Source organism: Cibotium barometz, chromosome 24 (assembly GCF_041138505.1).
Source record: "Cibotium barometz isolate CiBa-2024 chromosome 24, ASM4113850v1, whole genome shotgun sequence".
In the NCBI taxonomy this organism is placed as follows: Eukaryota; Viridiplantae; Streptophyta; class Polypodiopsida; order Cyatheales; family Cibotiaceae; genus Cibotium; species Cibotium barometz.
The window spans coordinates 45133072-45150846 of record NC_141069.1 but is presented as its reverse complement, the minus strand read 5'-3'; positions in this window follow the sequence as shown (position 1 = coordinate 45150846).

Here is a 17775-nt window from a genome sequence, read left to right as displayed (position 1 = left end):
CTGTTTTTGGAAAAACCAGAAAAACAAAAAAAAACCAGTAGAAAATTTGCTCTAATTCCTTCAATATTTGTCCAAATTGAGCAACCAGGCATTCATTAGCTTAGCAATAGTGTCCATCAAGTCCATGTAAGAGTAATTTGTCCAATTGTATAACATCAAAGATTAATTGCTCAATTAAAAATGCTCTGTTTCTCTGCAACCAGTGGACAGCCTGTTTTAATCAACTCATATAACATCCAATTGCTAAAGAAATTATGGAAGATATCAAGCACCCAATGAGAAATCGATCTCCTCGTAGCAAAAAAGTACAAAATTTGCTCTGTTTTCACAGTTCTGGTGGCTACGCCGCCTGCAGTAGGGGGGTTTAGGAGAGTTTGTGTTGATAATTGATGATGGTAATAAGTTCCCAAGACACCTAGGTACATGTGCAATCCACCAATGGTTGGATTTTAGCCACAATCACACTCCAAATGCTTCAATTTTGGACTTCCTCTTCTCTGTTTTGTGAGAGCTCAAAAACCAGAGTTTTTCACACTTTGAAATGCATTCAAATTGCTCCAAAATTTGTTCAAGGCTTGCACATGGGTTGCCAATACATCCCTCTTTGTCAAATACATATGTCTTTTGCCAGTTTTACATGTATTTCCACCATACATCAATGTTCCCAAGCGTTAATGGAAAGCTTCAAAAACCAGAATTTCTCTTTGCTTTGATTTGCTCTATTCTCCTTTGTTTTTGCCTGTATCACCTGCAATCCACTCAAGGATGTTTAGAAGACCTTACCCGGTAGGCCAAGCTCTCAGATCTGATAGTATTTGGTGTGCTCCAAGCTTCACAGCTGCAATGGCAAGCTTCACAGCTTCTTCTCCCTCTTCTCTTCACTCACTCATAAACCCTAATAAACAGCACAAGGCTCTGATACCATGTTGAAAGAACGGTAGAGGGGGAGGAGACACACACATAAGAGCAAACCCTAATGTATATTGCAAACCCTAACCATAGAGGGAAGCCATGTCCACTCTCACACAAAGCATAATGCACTAATCCATAATCCACACAACCTACTATGAGTTGTGTCCACACTCTACTAACCCTAGCTAATGTCCACACACTATGACCAGCTGGACACGCGGTCATTTATGTCTCACATGTTCCTACCTAATCTGCCAACACATAGCATAGCTGGCTCACACTGACATCGAGCTTGAATCTCAACAACTCTACCACATCCAATGTGTGATTTAGAATGGCCCTAGGGCCAGTCCCGCAAAGCACATTGTGCATGGTAGAATGTCCTTTTGGTCATTCTTGAGCACATTTTGCTTTGTAAGAATAGACATATCGCCATTCTTGACTCTCTTGTGTCAACTCTAAGTGAACTTTAGAATGGTCATAGGACCAAACTCTACATGTGCATGTATAAAATATCAGAAATGTGATTTAGAGTGCCTTGAATGATTTGACTTAGGTCCATTCTATGATCCATGATGTTCATTAGAATGGCCCCAGGGCCATTCTTTCAAGCACATTGTGCATGGTGGAATGGCCTTAGGGCCATTCCAAAGCACATTGTGCTTGCAAGGATGGTCTTAGGGCATTGTTTACTCCCTTGTGTCAACTACAGTGACATTGTACTATCCATGGTGTGCTTTATAATGGCCCTAGGGCCATTATTTCAAGCTCATTATGCTTAGACGAATGGCCCTAGGGCCATTATTTCAAGCTCATTATGCTTAGACAAATGGCCCTAGGGCCATTCTTCCGTGGACAATCTTGATGTATTTTGCATCCATGGTATACTTAAAAGAATGGCCCTAGGGCCATTCTACCATCCATGGTGTTCTTTAGAATGGCCCTAGGGCCATTCTCCACTCCATTGTATCAACTGCCTAGGGCCAATATTTACATATACATGTAAAATACATCAAGATTATCCATATAAGAATGGGAATAGGGCCATTTTTGTAAGCACAATGTGCTTTTGAAAGAATAGCCCTAGGGCCATTGTAAAGAACACCATCCATGGAGTGGATGGTAGAATGGCCCTATGGCAATTCGATGATCCATGGCATGCTTTAGAATGTCCCTAGGTCCATTCTCTCAAAGCACAGTTTGCATGCTTGAATGGCCTTTTGGTCATTCTAGAGCACATTGTACTTGCAAGAATAATCATAGGGCCATTATCTACTCTCTTGTGTCAACTGTTGGGTGTCAACTGTTGGTGAGCTTTAGAATGTTCATAGAGACAAAATCAACATGTACATGCATAAAATATCAAAATTGTGCCAGCAGGCATAAAAAATATCTTGTTGTCAACCTCTGCCTTGCTAGGGCAGGCCTTGTGGTCATATTTGTTGATGATGAGGACAAGTGTACAATTCATGACTGAAGTGATGGAGATATCATTGTGTTATATCTGGTGCTCTAAGCAATGGGCTTTACAGCTTCAAAAGGTATGAGATATTGGAACCTAATTCTTGTTAAGTTATTACCACATGTGCTATGAGTGGCATGGAGCTATGTCATGCTATGTCATGCCTACTTTGCTTACTTAAATTTTGGTAGTTTGTTGCACCTTAAAAGGAAAAGACATCACTCTGGTATATCTGGTACTCTAAGACATGGGCTTCACAACTTCAAAAGTTATGAGAGATTGGCACATAATGCTTGTTAAGTTATTACCACATGTGCTATGAGTGGTGTGGAGTTATGTCATGCCTACTTTGGTTACTTAAATTTTGGATGTTGTTGCACCTCAAAAGTCAAGCGATGGTGTCATAGTTACCAAAGCTTGAGGCCCATGTCCCCAACATGCTTGTGAGGGGTACATTTGGGGCAAGATACAATGGGCATCATTCCCAAAAGATGGATCAGGGCTATCGAGAAATTATAGCTTATACATAGTGATGTAGCTGGTTCCATGAGGACACCAACGGTCAGGGGATATCTCTACTTTGTGAATTTTATTGATTGTTACTCCAAGCACACCTGGATGTATTTTGTCCCATGAATGAGGACACCATCAATTAGAGGATATCTCTACTAGGACACCATCAATTAGGGGATATCTCTACTAGGACACCATCAATTAGGGGATATCTCTACCAGGACACCATCAATCAGGGGATATCTCTACTAGGATACCATCAATTAGGGGATATCTTTACTTTGTGGAGTTTCATGTATATATATGGTTGAAAGAGGCATAATACATCAATGCATAGTGCCTTATACACCTAGAAAATGGTGTGGCTGAGACAAAGAATAAATCTCTTATGTTACATGGATAAAGGCTAGGATTTGCCTCATGTTTTGTGGTTGGAGGTAGTTATGTGTGCCACTTATGTGCTAAATAGATGTCCCACCAAGGCCTTAGACAGTTACCCCTTATGAATCTTGGAATATCAAGAAGTCCTCTATGGCTCATTTGCATGTTTTTGGTTGCCTTTCTTTTAGGCTCTTGTGCCTAAGCAACAATGTAATAAGATGGATGGTAAGGTGGCAAAATGTATTTTGGTGGTGGGATACAGATCAGAAAGCAAATGCAGGTTAACCATTAGATGCATCACTTTATAAGAGTAACCTATTGGGTGCATCATCTATCTACATACATCTATCTACATAATATGAGGCTAGACATTCAATCTAGGGTCTCCCAATTGAGCAGGTTTATGCATAGTCCCAAAAGTAAGCATTGGCAAGATAGCACTTACTACCTTGGCTTATTCTGTACTAAGGGGGGTAATGTTTAGCTACATGCTTTTAGTGATTCCTATTATGCTAGATGTTATTATTACATGCGAGTGTCCACTAGTGGTTTTTTTCACCTTGGTGATTCATGTAAATCATGGCTCAATAAGAGGCAGCCCATAGTGGCCACTTCAAGTGAAGATTACAAAGCATCTTTTATAGCATTGTGGAGTGTGTATGGATTAGATGCCTTTTGGTGTTGACAATAATACCCCACCTCTATCTTAACTAAGATAGCTAGAGTGCATTAGGTAGCCGTTGCAAGTAACCCAGTGTTTCATGCTTGCACAAAGCACATTGAGATACATTATCTTCATATGAGGGAGACTCTCATTCACAAGAGATATTAGCTTGGCTTATGTCTCTACACATGACTCTTGAGATGTAAAGCTTAACATGAGTTAACACTCATGAGGTGCCTACATGATCGTTTGACATTTACATCACTGGCCAGTTTGGTAGCTGGCACACCGATATATCTTCGCCAGAGATTCTACAGCTGGACTATACCGGCTAGTCCACTCCTCTTAGCATGTTCACATTATGGACCACTTGTATATACTCGATTATGTGTGCTAGTCACTTTATCTTCTTTGTAGACCTCTTTTGTTGTGTGAGGAAGAAGATGAATTTTCAGCCTCTCACCTTGTGTGTTCTCTTCTAGGGTTTGTGTGAGTGTGTGTATACTTGCAAGGGCTCAAGATCATGTAAAAATCTTAAAGCTTTTTGCAGAGCTTTGGGCTTATTGACATTTGGAGATTGATGAGCCAAATGATCCCTATACATGTTAACATCATCACTAGAGGGGGCATTTGTACCATTTATATGGTAGTGATATGTGGGCATAGGCTAATAATGGGTTGGGGGCCTTTTTTGAAAAGATGCAGGGGGAAAGAGAGCTTGAGCTCTTGCAAGCACACACACACACTCACAAAACCCTAATAGAGAACACACAAGGTGAGAGGCTGAAATCTTCTTCTTCTCTACTCAACACTCAACACACCATATACAAGATAAGAGTACACATAATATGAAAGGTACTCAACCAATACATACACGGATTCTCTATAGTGTGAACCCGACTAAATGAGCTGGCGCTATAACTATGCCAGTCTCTAGAATGGCTGTCACACAGCCTGTCATCCCACTGGCCGCATATCACCCAAGATCTCACCAACCATGCCAGTGGTGTAAATGTGGGGCCTATCCCCCAGGCGGGTCATCAGTGTCCATCGCCTCACTAGATGAGCTCAATATCTCAACACTCCCCCTCGAGCTCAACTCCATCTCATGTACACCAAGCAAAGCCCTGAATCTACAGAGCTTCTCTGTACCCAATGCTTTGGTGAAGATGTCAGCTACCTGATCCTCTGTGCTGACATAAACAAGGTCAAGATCTCCTACCAAGACCCTCTCTCTAACGAAGTGGTAGTGGACCTCTATGTGCTTCGTACGAGCATGAAAGACTGGGTTCCTGGCCAACTGTATACTGCTAATGTTGTCACAGAAAATGACAACTTGTCTATCCACTGATAGACCCAAATCTGCAAGTAGCTTTCTCAACCAAGCTACCTCACATGCTGCCATAGCAGCTCCTCTGTACTCGGCCTCTGTACTCGATAGAACAACTGTAGGCTGCTTCTTGCTGCTCCAAGTCATAGCAGCACTCCCCAAAGAAAACATGAATCCACTGGTAGATCTTCTATCTGAGATACTACCAGCCCAATCAGCATCTGTGTACCCATGTACACATATCTCTGTCCCAGTATCATAGAATAGTCCACAATGCAAAGTAGACTTCACATACCTCAGTATGCGTCTCACTGCATCCAAATGCGGTTTCCGTGGAACCTGCATAAACTGACTCACCAACCCAACAGCATAGCTCAAATCTGGTCTGGTGATCGTCATGTATATTAAACTTCCTACTATGCTCCTGTACATAGTAGGATCCTCTAAGATCTCTCCTGAATCTGCACTCAACTTGCCATTTTGATCCAATGGCACAGAAATAGGCTTACAGCCTGTCATACTATACTTGGACAACATGTCCAAGCCATACTGTCTCTGCAGTAATCCAATACCATGTGGTGACCTAATCACCTCAATGCCCAAGAAATATCTGAGCTCCCCCAGATCCTTCATCTCAAACTTCTGTCTAAGCAAGATCTTTACATCAAAGATCTCTGCATCATGGTCTCCCGTAATGATCAAGTCATCTACATAGATGACAACAAGCACAACTCCTTTATCACCATGTCTCACATACAGCGAGAAATCTGCATTGGCTACATGAAAGCCAATAGTGACAAGATATTCAGAAATCTTGTCAGACCATGCTCTTGGTGCTTGTTTTAAGCCATACAAGGCTTTCTTCAACCTACAAACATGGTCGGGGTAACCCACATCCTCATATCCAGGTGGCTGCAACATATACACCTCTTCTTGCAAATCCCCATGCAAGAATGCATTCTTTACATCCATCTGATGTAAAGACCATTGCTTTGACGCAGCCACTGCTATCACAACTCTCACCGTTGCCATCTTGGCAACTGGGTTGAAAGTTTCCTCATAATCAATCCCATATGTCTGCGCATATCCTTTGGCTACCAATCTAGCCTTGTACCTGTTTATGCTTCCATCACTGTTATGTTTAACTTTGTACACCCACTTGCATCCAATGGCTTTCTTGCCTTCAGGCAATTGTACTAAATCCCAAGTTTCATTTCCATATAGTGCATCCATCTCCTCATCCATAACTTTCTCCCAACACACATTTTCAACAGCCTCATCAATGCATGTGGGCTCTACAACCTGCACAACCTTTGCCATATATGCATAGTGATGTGCCACATAACCATCATATGTAAATCTCTGCACAGGGTTCTTCACTCTCCCTGATCTTCGTAGCTTTTCATTCATGGCTTCCATAGCCTTCTTTACACCAGGTGTTCTCATAGCTGGGATCCCAAGCTCCTCATCAAGGCTCATATCTGAGCCACTCCATCAACATGAGAATACCCTGCAGAAATGTCAGGCATACTAAGGGGCTCAACCACTTTCTCTTTTCCTTTACGTGATGTACTAATCACATTTGCAGGGTTGGTATTATGACGCAGCCTACCACTCCATGGTCTATCAATAGACCCACTAGATGAGGACTCTCCTGGTCCACTCAAAGACTGTGATTGCTGACCTGCATTCTGTGCAACCACACTTCCACTCACATCAGCCCCAATAGCTTCTTTTTCAGCAGCATACCAGCTGCTCATCTCATCAAAGACAACATCCTTGCTTACCCTCAACTCACGTGTAGCAGGGTTATAACACCTGTATCCCTTTTGCTCAAGGGAGTATCCAATAAACACACATTTTTCAGCTTTTGGATCCAGCTTAGTTCTCAGCTCATCTGGCACATGCACATATGCAATGCATCCAAAGACTTTCAGATGAGACAAATCTGGTTTTCTCCACAGTAAACGTCTCTTCTGGAGTTACATCATGTATGGCTACAGTTGGAGTCCTGTTCATGATGTATACTGCTGTAGAAACAGCCTCAGCCCAATAGCAATGCGGCATATTCTTCTCTTCCATCAATGCTCGCGCAATCTCTGCAATGTGCCTGTTTTTTCGCTCAACAACTCCATTTTGCTGCGGAGTGTATTTGCATGTGAACTGTCTCCGAATACCATTCTTCTTCAAAAATTCAGAGAACTCATTGGAGAAGTACTCTCCCCCTCCATCTGACCTTAGGCACTTTACATATTTCCCTGTTTGCTTTTCAACCAAAACTCTGAAATTCTGAAAGTGAGTGAAAACCTCACTCTTCTCCTTCATGAAATATACCCACACTTTCCTTGTGTGGTCATCAATGAAAGTCACATAATACCTGTAGCCTCCCATAGATATGGTCTTCGTAGGACCCCATACATCTGAATGCACAACATCTAGTGCATTTCTGCTCACATATCTGTTACGTGGAAACACATGCTTTGTTTGCTTCCCAAATTGGCATGCTTCACATATTTTCTGCATACCTTCCACTTTAAATTTTGGCAACCCTGTCACAATTCCTTTTGTCTACATAGACTTCAATCTCTGCACATTTACATGTCCAATCCTTTTATGCCAAATGTCTATGTCTGCAACAATTCCTGAACCAGTTGCAAACATCGCAGCACTCATTTCAGGCATGTTTACATTCAACGTAAACATTCTGCCCACTCTGTTGCCTTTTGCAACCAACCTGCACTTATCTTTGAAATCTTCAACATAACACCCATCAAGGTTAAACTGAACCTGCAAACCCTGCTCAATCATCCGGCCAACTGAAACCAGATTCTTTGTTATGTTCGGTACATGAATTACATCTGCAAGGTACTTCACTTTGCCATCCTGCATAGATAATGGCACATCTCCAACGTGGGCGATTGGATGAGCAGTGTCATCCCCTGTTTCCACAAAACCTGGTCTTTCCGGGTTTTTCATCTCCTTGAACCACTCCCCATGACTCGTCATGTGGTTCGAAGCGTCTGAATCCACATACCATACATTATCTTTTTGTGCTGCATCAACATTTTCAGACATGGCATTCACAACATGCTGCATAACAAACAACCTTTCATTATCCTCATTATTTCTACTTGAGGATGCATAGTTGTTTTGCTGCACTTTCCCATTTTGCATGTCAGCCTGCTTCTTATAACATTCTGCCTACACATGTCCAGGCTTACCACAATAATAGCATTCACGTGCATCATTATATTGCCTTTGCCAATTTCCACGGCCTCTTTGACTCCCCCTGCCTCTGAATTTGCCTCTTCCACCTGCGTGTTGTTGTTGTTGTTGTTGAATCTGGGACTGTTGCTGCTGCTGCTGCTGCTGGCCATAATTTTAATTACCTGTTCGGCCACCTCCTTGACCACGTCCACGGCCTCCTCTACCTCGTCCTCTTCCTGAACTCGTGTAGAAGGCCTGTTGCTCTGAACTGTTTTTGCTTTGTGAGGACTGTTGGTCTTCACCCAAGCTCTTCTCTTCGATAATCAGCATAGACACCAAATCTGTAAAGTTGGGAATGTTTTCCCGAGTCTGAATAGACGTCTTGAACGCCTTGTATTGTGGCCCGGGACCACGTAGACAGACTTCCACCTTATCATCATCATCTACTGACAAACCAATAGATGCAAGGGATTCCACAATACCCTTTATCTTCAACGCATAGTCATTCTCACAGACATGTTCTTTTTCTTCACAGTATGAAGTTCATTCTTCAACTGTATCTTACGTGCCTTGGTATTTGTTTCATAAAGCTTTACCAAGGTGTCCCACACCTCCTTGGGGGACTTGGCATCCTGAATGTGCCCAATCATGGTGTCCTGTATACTAATGGATAGCCAATACATAACCTTCCTGGCTCCTTGGTTCTAGTCTTTAAACTCTTTCACGTCTGCAGCAGCGGTACCGGATTTATATCCGGTATCTCCGGTGCCTCTTCATGCTCACCTTCTATGTAGTCCCAATAGCCTTTTCCCATCAGGAAATTCGTCAACCTGAACCTCCAAGCATAGAAGTTATTCTTATCCAGCTTCTCAGCGACAATCTGTGTTATGCCATCATTAGACATCTTGCCAAACACACAACTTCACCAGAAACTGCACTCTGGTTTTTCTGCACAAACTGCTATATTTTCTACACAGCGGTACTGTAGTACTCCCAAATGTCACAACCAGTGACTTCAATGTGCATACATACACCCAATGGCAACTGTAGACCTCTTTGCAGCACCCACAGTGTCTGCACAGTCAATCTGTCTTCCTGCAGTTCTTGAAACAGAGTTCTGCAAAGATCGATGACTTACCCGCAGTGCTCGAAATCGCCTGCTTTCTGAAAAACGGAGGTCCAGACGCGCCTGAAACGCGTTTTCGGCCGGAAAATTGTAGTTCGATAGGACTGTATAGTTGCCCTATAGCTTTACTCCCGCGAAGAAAGCTCCTCAATCAGAGACCGTTTGCCGGTGCCTCCCGTAGAGCTCCCGACAAGGGTGTAGTCACCAACACAATAGGGAAGAGTAGTTGAAGCTCTTACCCTCGTACCGCTTCTTGTGGTTCTCTTGCTTGCAGCTCAGCCCTTAGCACGAACCAGGCTCTGATACCATGAAAAGATGCAAGGGGAAATAGAGCTTGAGCTCTTGCAAGCACACACACACACTCACAAAACCCTAATAGAGAACACACAAGGTGAGAGGCTGAAATCTTCTTCTTCTCTACTCAACACTCAACACACCATATACAAGATAAGAGTACACATAATATGAAAGGTACTCAACCAATACATACACGGATTCTCTATAGTGTGAACCCGACTAAATGAGCTGGCGCTATAACTATGCCAGTCTCTAGAATGGCTGGCACACAGCCTATCATCCCACTGGCCGCATATCACCCAAGATCTCACCAACCATGCTAGTGGTGTAAATGTGGGGCCTATCCCCCAGGCGGGTCATCAGTGTCCACTGCCTCACTAGATGAGCTTGATATCTCAACATTTTTCCCTATCTAGGAGGTTTTTTCCTTCAAGTGTATGTTTGCGCTCTTATGAGTGTGTAAGTGACCTTATCATGTCACTTCACTTGTACTTCACTCATTTGTACCAATCTACTTTGAGTGTTATGCTTTCATTTGTCTTTCCTTTCTTACTACACCTATGTGTGTGTTGCTATATTGATCTCCACTCCAACACACGCCTTGTGGTAGGTGTATATTTCAAGAAAGTCCAAGCAAAGGGGATGAAATTATAGATCAAGATAGCAAAGAGAGAGGGAAGCACACATTAGATGTGGAGCAAGGATCAAAACCTCGACAACACAAAATTTGATGAAGACAACTCATAAATGACATTTAGGATGACTAATGCATACACTAAGTACCTGGATGAAGATGAAAATTTAGGCTTACATGTTCTTCTTCCCATTGAAGTGTATGAGGATTCACTTGATGAGAGAACAAAGACTTTGAGCTAGAGTGATTTCAAACCTCTTTCATTATCAAGTTCAAGGCTAGAGCTCAGACTTCCAAGCATAAATGATTGTGATCCCAGTCTAATGACAAGTTGCTAGTGAACTATTCATAGTCAATCTCATGATATGCTGACACTCATGAAGTGTTTGCATGACTGTTCAACATTTAGATCACTAGCGGGTTTTGGTAGCTAGCACTGACATACCTTCACCAGAGATTCTACAACTTGACTACACGATTGGTTCACACCTACCCACTCCACTTTAGCGTGTTCACATTATGGACCTCTTGTATATACTCTACGATGTGTGTTAGTCATTTTATCTCCTTTGTAAACCTCCTTTGTTGATGAGCGAAGAAGAATAATAATTTTTAGCCTCTCACTTTGTGTGTTCTCTTCTAGGGTTTGTGTGAGTGTATGTGTGAGTGTGTGCTTGCAAAAGAGCTTAATCTCTCTTCATCCTTGCATATTCTCATGGTATCAGAGTTTGGTTCATGCTAAGAGCTGAGCATCAAGCAAGAGAAGAACAAGAAGTGGTACGAGGGTAAATGCTTCATCTACTCTTCCCCATTTGCATTGGCTACTACACCCTTGTCGGGAGCTCTTGAAGAGGCACTAGAAAATGAACTTCAATTGAGGATCTTTCTTCATGGAGCAGAGCTTAAGGGAAACTATAGTGTCATTTGGGCAAAAACAAGTTAGCCGTAAATGCATTTTGGGCGTGTCTGGACCTTTGTCTTTCAATTTGTAGGTGTTCATGGGCACTATGGGTAAGTTTTGATTCTCTGCAGAATTTTATTTTTGGTATTGCAAGAAGGGCAATTGGTTGTGCAAACACTGTGTGTACTACAAAGAGGTCTTACAAGTACTATTGGGTGTATGTATGCAAGTTGAGGTCACTGGTTGTGATAGTTTGGGTGTAGCAGAGTATCGCCTGCAAAGAATATAGCAATTTGTGTAAGTCAAATAAGAGTGCTATTTTTGGTGAGTTTGTGTTGTAGAAAAGATGTCAATGATGGAATTAACCAGATTGTTGCACAAAAGCTTGACTAGAATAACTTCCATGCTTGGAAGTTTAGATTGACACATTTTATGATGGAAAAGGCTATTGGGACTATATTGAAGATGAACATGAGGAGGCACCAAAGATATCGAAGATTAATCCAACTGAAAAATGTAAAAGAATACAAGAATTCGAATCAAGGAGTAAGGAAAGTCATGTATTGGATTTGTATTAGCATACAAAACACTATGATTGGGCATATACAGGATGCCAAGTCACCTAAGGAAGCATGGGACACCTTGGTGAAGCTGTATGAAACTTACACCAAGGCACGAAAGGTTCAGTTGAAGAATAAGCTTCATACTATGGAGAAGAAAAATATGTCTGTTGAATGATTATACCTTGAAGATCAAGGGTATTGCGGAATCCCTTGCATCTATTGGTGTTTCTATTAATGATGATGATAAGATGAAAGTATGTCTACATGGTCTTGGGACACAATACAAGGCATGCAAGACATCTATTCAGACTCAGGAGAACATTCCCAACTTTACATATATGGTTGCAATGCTGATCCTTAAAGAAAAAAGTATGGGTGAAGACCAGTCTTCACAAAACAAAAACAGTTCTTCAGAGTAGCAGGACTTCCACACAAGTTCAGGTAGAGGACAAGGTAGAGGTCATGGACGTGGCCAAGATGGTGGCCGCACAGGTAATCAAAATTATGATCAGCAGTAGCAACAACAATCCTAGGATTCACAACAACAAGACATACATGTAAGAGGCCAGTTTAGAGGCAGGGGGCATCAAAGAGGTCATGGTAATTGGCAAAGGCAACATAATGATACATGATGATGTTTTTACTATGGTAAGCCTAGAAATGTGCAAGCAGATTGTTATAATAAGTAGAATGACATGAAAAATAGAAAAGTGCAACAAAATATGCACTTCGTGTACTCGTCCCTCCTCTCACCTCACATCATTCACACACACTAGCATGCATTAGAGAGAGAGATTGGCAAGAGGATTAGCAAGAGCAAGACTCTATTACACAATGGGAGAGTATCCTTGTATTATGAGATAAATTCACTTATATACATGGCCATAAGTATTCACACTCAATTAAACTGTGGCCGGTCGGACACTTTAGGCTCATAAGAGGCTTAATACTATTACAATGACTACTCTCATATAATATATCCATGAAGTAAATCACTTGGGACTTCCTCCTAACTTACTACCACATGCTCTGGAAGCGGGAATTGCCTTAAGTATTCCATCGGACCATTATGGGCACATGTCCAAGTTGTAGATTTGGACACCATTGCTTTATATCTTGAATGTATGACCTTTTGGTGTATCTACCTTGACTCCTTGATATAAGATAATGGCGGTAGCTCTTGTTAACCCTAGAAATGGGTTAACATTCCCCCCTTCCTGATGCCGATCGTGACCTCGTGTTGCGTTGAAGACCTTTGTGTAGGGAGAATTGACAAACTTGTAGATGGCTTTGATGTTGAGTGACATTCAATGGTTGTTGTTCCTCTAGAAGGAATAAGAAAGCCGAGTTAATAAATAAAAAGGCTAGGAGTTTATATTTTTATATTTTAGTGAGCTTGTTTTTTTTCTTTTTTCTTTTTTTTTTGGCTCACTTGTTTTTGGAAATCATAAGCAAGGCTACATGTGATTCGTGTTAGTGGGGAGCTAAGATATATTAATAATGAGGGAGAAGAGAAGGAAGGATTGGAGAAACGTAGACATAATCATCAGAACAAGATTGTGTTTCTCACTTCCTCATTTGATTCATTGAAGCGATATTCATCAGTTGAATATGCCTTCGATGAAATCCCTTTTTGAGACAGGATTCTTGTCAAATGTTGTTGAGTAGGACCTGTTCCTACATGCTTCTTCCCATATGCTATTTTTGCTTTTATGTATATGTAAGTGCTCTAATAAAGGAGATATGCATGAAGTACAAGAATTGAGTCACATAGACTCTTATGGAGCTGTTGCTTGTTGATGTGGCCGCTTGTTGGTGAGGCATGCAAAAATTACGTCGACTTGCGAGGCTAAGATTTCTTCACTAAGGATTTGAGACCCATGCGGCGTTGTGAAGACTTGTGTTTGGAGAGGTTTGCAATTTGAAGGAAAGTTTCAAGCGATGGGTTTTACCATTGACCAAGTTTTCGCCCACCATGGCCCCCCCATCCAAAGATGTACCTGGAAGTTGTCGATGGTGAGGCTTTGGTGTAAATGTCCTCCAGTTCATGAGTATGGATATGTACTCATGGAGAAGTTGCTACATTGACTTAGCCAAAAGAGTAGTAAGCTATAAGCTTAACAAAATTGTATTTGCTCTATTGAAGATCGTTGGGAGATGCTTCTAATATTCTACCTTTTTTAGGTAGGCCATATGTGGGACTCCCTGATGTTTGTCTTTTTTCTTTTTTTCTTTTTGCTATCACCTTGCGATCAACGGTTCTTGTGTCTATTCCCTATTTTAGAGAATAGGTTCTTACGTCTGCCGCATAGCTTCAAGCACTTATCCTTCACATCATCCAAAGGGGTGAAAAGATCATTGTGAGTTTGTCTTTAATGCGCTCATAAGTCTTCATTGGACATGGGAATTAATTCTTGAATTTGTGGTTCAAGTGTTGTTGAGGAGGTAAGTACAGCTTCTGGTTGGTTACCATTGGGGTTGAACACACAAACTCTTGTGTATTTATTGAGTGGCTTGCTTGGTGTTTCTTGAGTTTCCATTCTTGTTGAATTTTAGGTGAAACTATTGGGATTGAAGTTGATGGTGAGGCTTTCTTCACTTTGTTCAATTTTGCCAACCATATGACGGAATTACCATCATAGTATCCTTGTTGTTGAAGCACGTGCACAAGCACCTATCTTTAATGAACATTATTAATTGGTAGACTGATGCTTTTGGTGCTGAGGTTTCTTTCTTTGTGCAGGCTTAGGGGACTTTTGGATGTGCTTGGGAATCCAAGCTTTGGTATTACCTTGGTGTAGTACCCTTGTGCTTGCAGTAATCTTTTTGATACCCACATTTGTTGATTTGTTGGAGTTCTATGAGAAACTCGCATAGGCTTTTGTGGATGGTGTTGTGGAGTACTTTTATTTTTCCTTGGCCTCTGAATGTTGCATTGAGAAAGAGGCTTTAATGATCAAGGCACCCAAATTGGATTGGTGCCTTTGTAGGAGCCGTGGGCTACAAGTATCTTCTTCTCCACCCACATTTGTAGGAGTCATGGGCTACAAGTATCTTCTTCTCCACCCACATTTTGATACCATTAAGATACCTTGATTTTGGTTGTCGTGGTGGAGTTTTCTTTTTGAATGAAGCAAACAAAGTGGGACACTCCTTCACATTGGTTATAGTGCCGAGATTGTGGTTGTGAGACTCATGGAAGTTGTTGACGATGAGGCTAGAGTCTCTTATGGAGTGGCTTTCGAAGATGAGAGTTTTGAGTATGTAGTCATCTCCTGTGGTGAGGGTGGTGGTTAAAGAGGTGTGGGATCTAGGGCTTTTCCTTTGAGTTTCTTTTTAGAGATAGATGGTTGCACTTGGGAAACTTTTTTAAAAATAGTTGTTGATTATACAAGGTTTTGGCATCAAACTTCATTGGTGAGGATGGAGTTGAAGGAGTAGATGCTTTATCGGAGTCGCTCGTTGATGCAGATGGTAGGTCATTGTGTAGAGGGGCTTCCGTGGAAGAGGTTTATAACTTTTTATGTTCAACAACATAGAAATCCATTAGGGTTGGATCCCCTTCCTTGTTGCAGTATGGTATTATCAACCTTGTGTTGTTGACCATCATGACGACCCTATCGCTCTGGCAAAGCAGAGTGGTGCTTGGGCAGCGCAATAGTTCATTTATGTCCTAAGATCAAATATGCTTCCAACCACAAAAAACTTGCAAAGCAAGGGGGTTAGTTTCAATTTACATTGTATGTTCAAAGTACCCCAAACATGGCATGTTCAAGTTTTATGTGGATGGAATTCTTTCAAGATGAGTTGTATGTTAAGATGTCAAGCTCAACATGAGCTGACACTTATGAGGCGCCTACATGACTATTCGACACACCACTGGTGAGTTTGGCAGTTGGCACCGACATATCTTTGCCAGAGATTCTATAACTGGACTTACACCAGACTAGTCCACACCCACCCACTCCACTTAGCATGTTCACACTATGGACCGCTTGTATATACTCTATTATGTGTGTTAGTCACTTCATCTTCTTTGTAGACCTCTTTTGTTGTGTAAAGAAGAAGAAGAATTTTCAGTCTCTCACCTTGTGTGTTCTCTTGTAAGATTTGTGTGAGTGTGTGTGTGCTTGCCAAAGCTCAAGCTCTCTTCTCCCCTGTTGCATCTTTTCATGGTATCAAATTCTCGTTCATGCTAAGGGCAAAGCGGTAAGCAAGAGAAGCATAGGAAGCAGTACACGAGGGTAAGAGCTTCATCTACTCTTCCCCCTTTGTGTTGGCTACTACACCTTTGTCACCGAGAGCTCTTCGAGAGGCACAGTGACAACAAACGAACTCTAATTGAGGAGCTTTCTTCATGTGAGCAAAGCTACACGGCAACTATACTATCCGAAAATGCGTTTCAGGTGCATTTTAGATGCGTCTGAAACCTCCGTTTTTCAGTTCACATGCATTCATGGGCACTGCACGGGTAAGTTTCAATTCTCTGCAGAATTTTGTTTTTGGAACTGCAGGAAAGGCAATTGGTTGTGCAGACACTAAATGTACTGCAAAGAGGTCTTAAAGTTACCATTGGGTGTATGTATGCAAATTGAGGTCACTGGTTGTGAGAGTTTGGTATAATATAGTACCATTGCAAAGAATGCATTAGTTTGTGGGTCAAACAAGAATATTGTTTTTAGTAAACTTGTGTTGCAGACAAGATGTCGAATGATGGAATAAACCAGATTGTTGCACATAAGCTTAACAATAACAACTTCCATGCTTGGAGGTTTACAGGGACTACATTGAAGGTGAATATGAGGAGGCACCAGAGATACTGGAGATTAATCCAACTGTTATTTTGCAGATGTAAAATAATTCAAGGATTGAAATCAAGGAGCAAGGAAAGTCATGTATTAGATTTATATTAGTATACAGGACACCATGATTAGGCATATACAGGATGCCAAGTCACCCAATGAGGCATGGGACACCTTGGTGAAGCTGTATGAAACTAACACTACCAAGGCACGAAAGATTCAGTTGAAGAATGAGCTTCATACTGTGGAGAAGAAAAATATGTATGTGAATGATTATACCTTGAAGATCAAGGGCATTGTGAAATCCCTTGCATCTATTGGTATTTCTGTTTTGATGATGATGATAAGGTGGAATCCCTTGCATCTATTGGTATTTTTGTTGATGATGATGATAAGGTGGAAGTGTGTCTACGTGATCTCAGGCCACAATACAAGGGATTCAAGACATCTATTTAGACTCGAGAGAATATTCCCAACTTCATAGATTTGGTGTCAATGCTGATCATTGAAGAGAAGAATTTGGGTGAAGATCGACACTCTTCACAAAACAAAAATAGTTTAGAGTAGTAGGCCTTCTACACAAGTGCAGGTAGAGGATGAGGTAGAGGTCGTGGATGTGGCCAACTTGGTGGTGGCCGAGCACATAATCATAATTATGGTCAGCAAAAGCAACAGTCCCGGATTCACAACAACAACATACAGGTGGAAGAGGCAAGTTTAGAGGCAGGGGGAGTCAAAGAGGTCATGGTAATTGGAAAGAAAGCATAATGATACACGAGGCTATTTTTACTATGGTAAGCCTGGACATGTGCAAGCAAATTACCTATAAGAATGAGAGTCACATGCAAAATGGAAAAGTGCAGCAAAACAACTATGCGTCCTCTAGCAAAAACAATGAGGATAATGAGAGTGTTGACAATGAGATCAGATGCTCTTCACTCCTCCTTTATTCTACTTAATCTCTGTGGTCCATTTGCTAAACA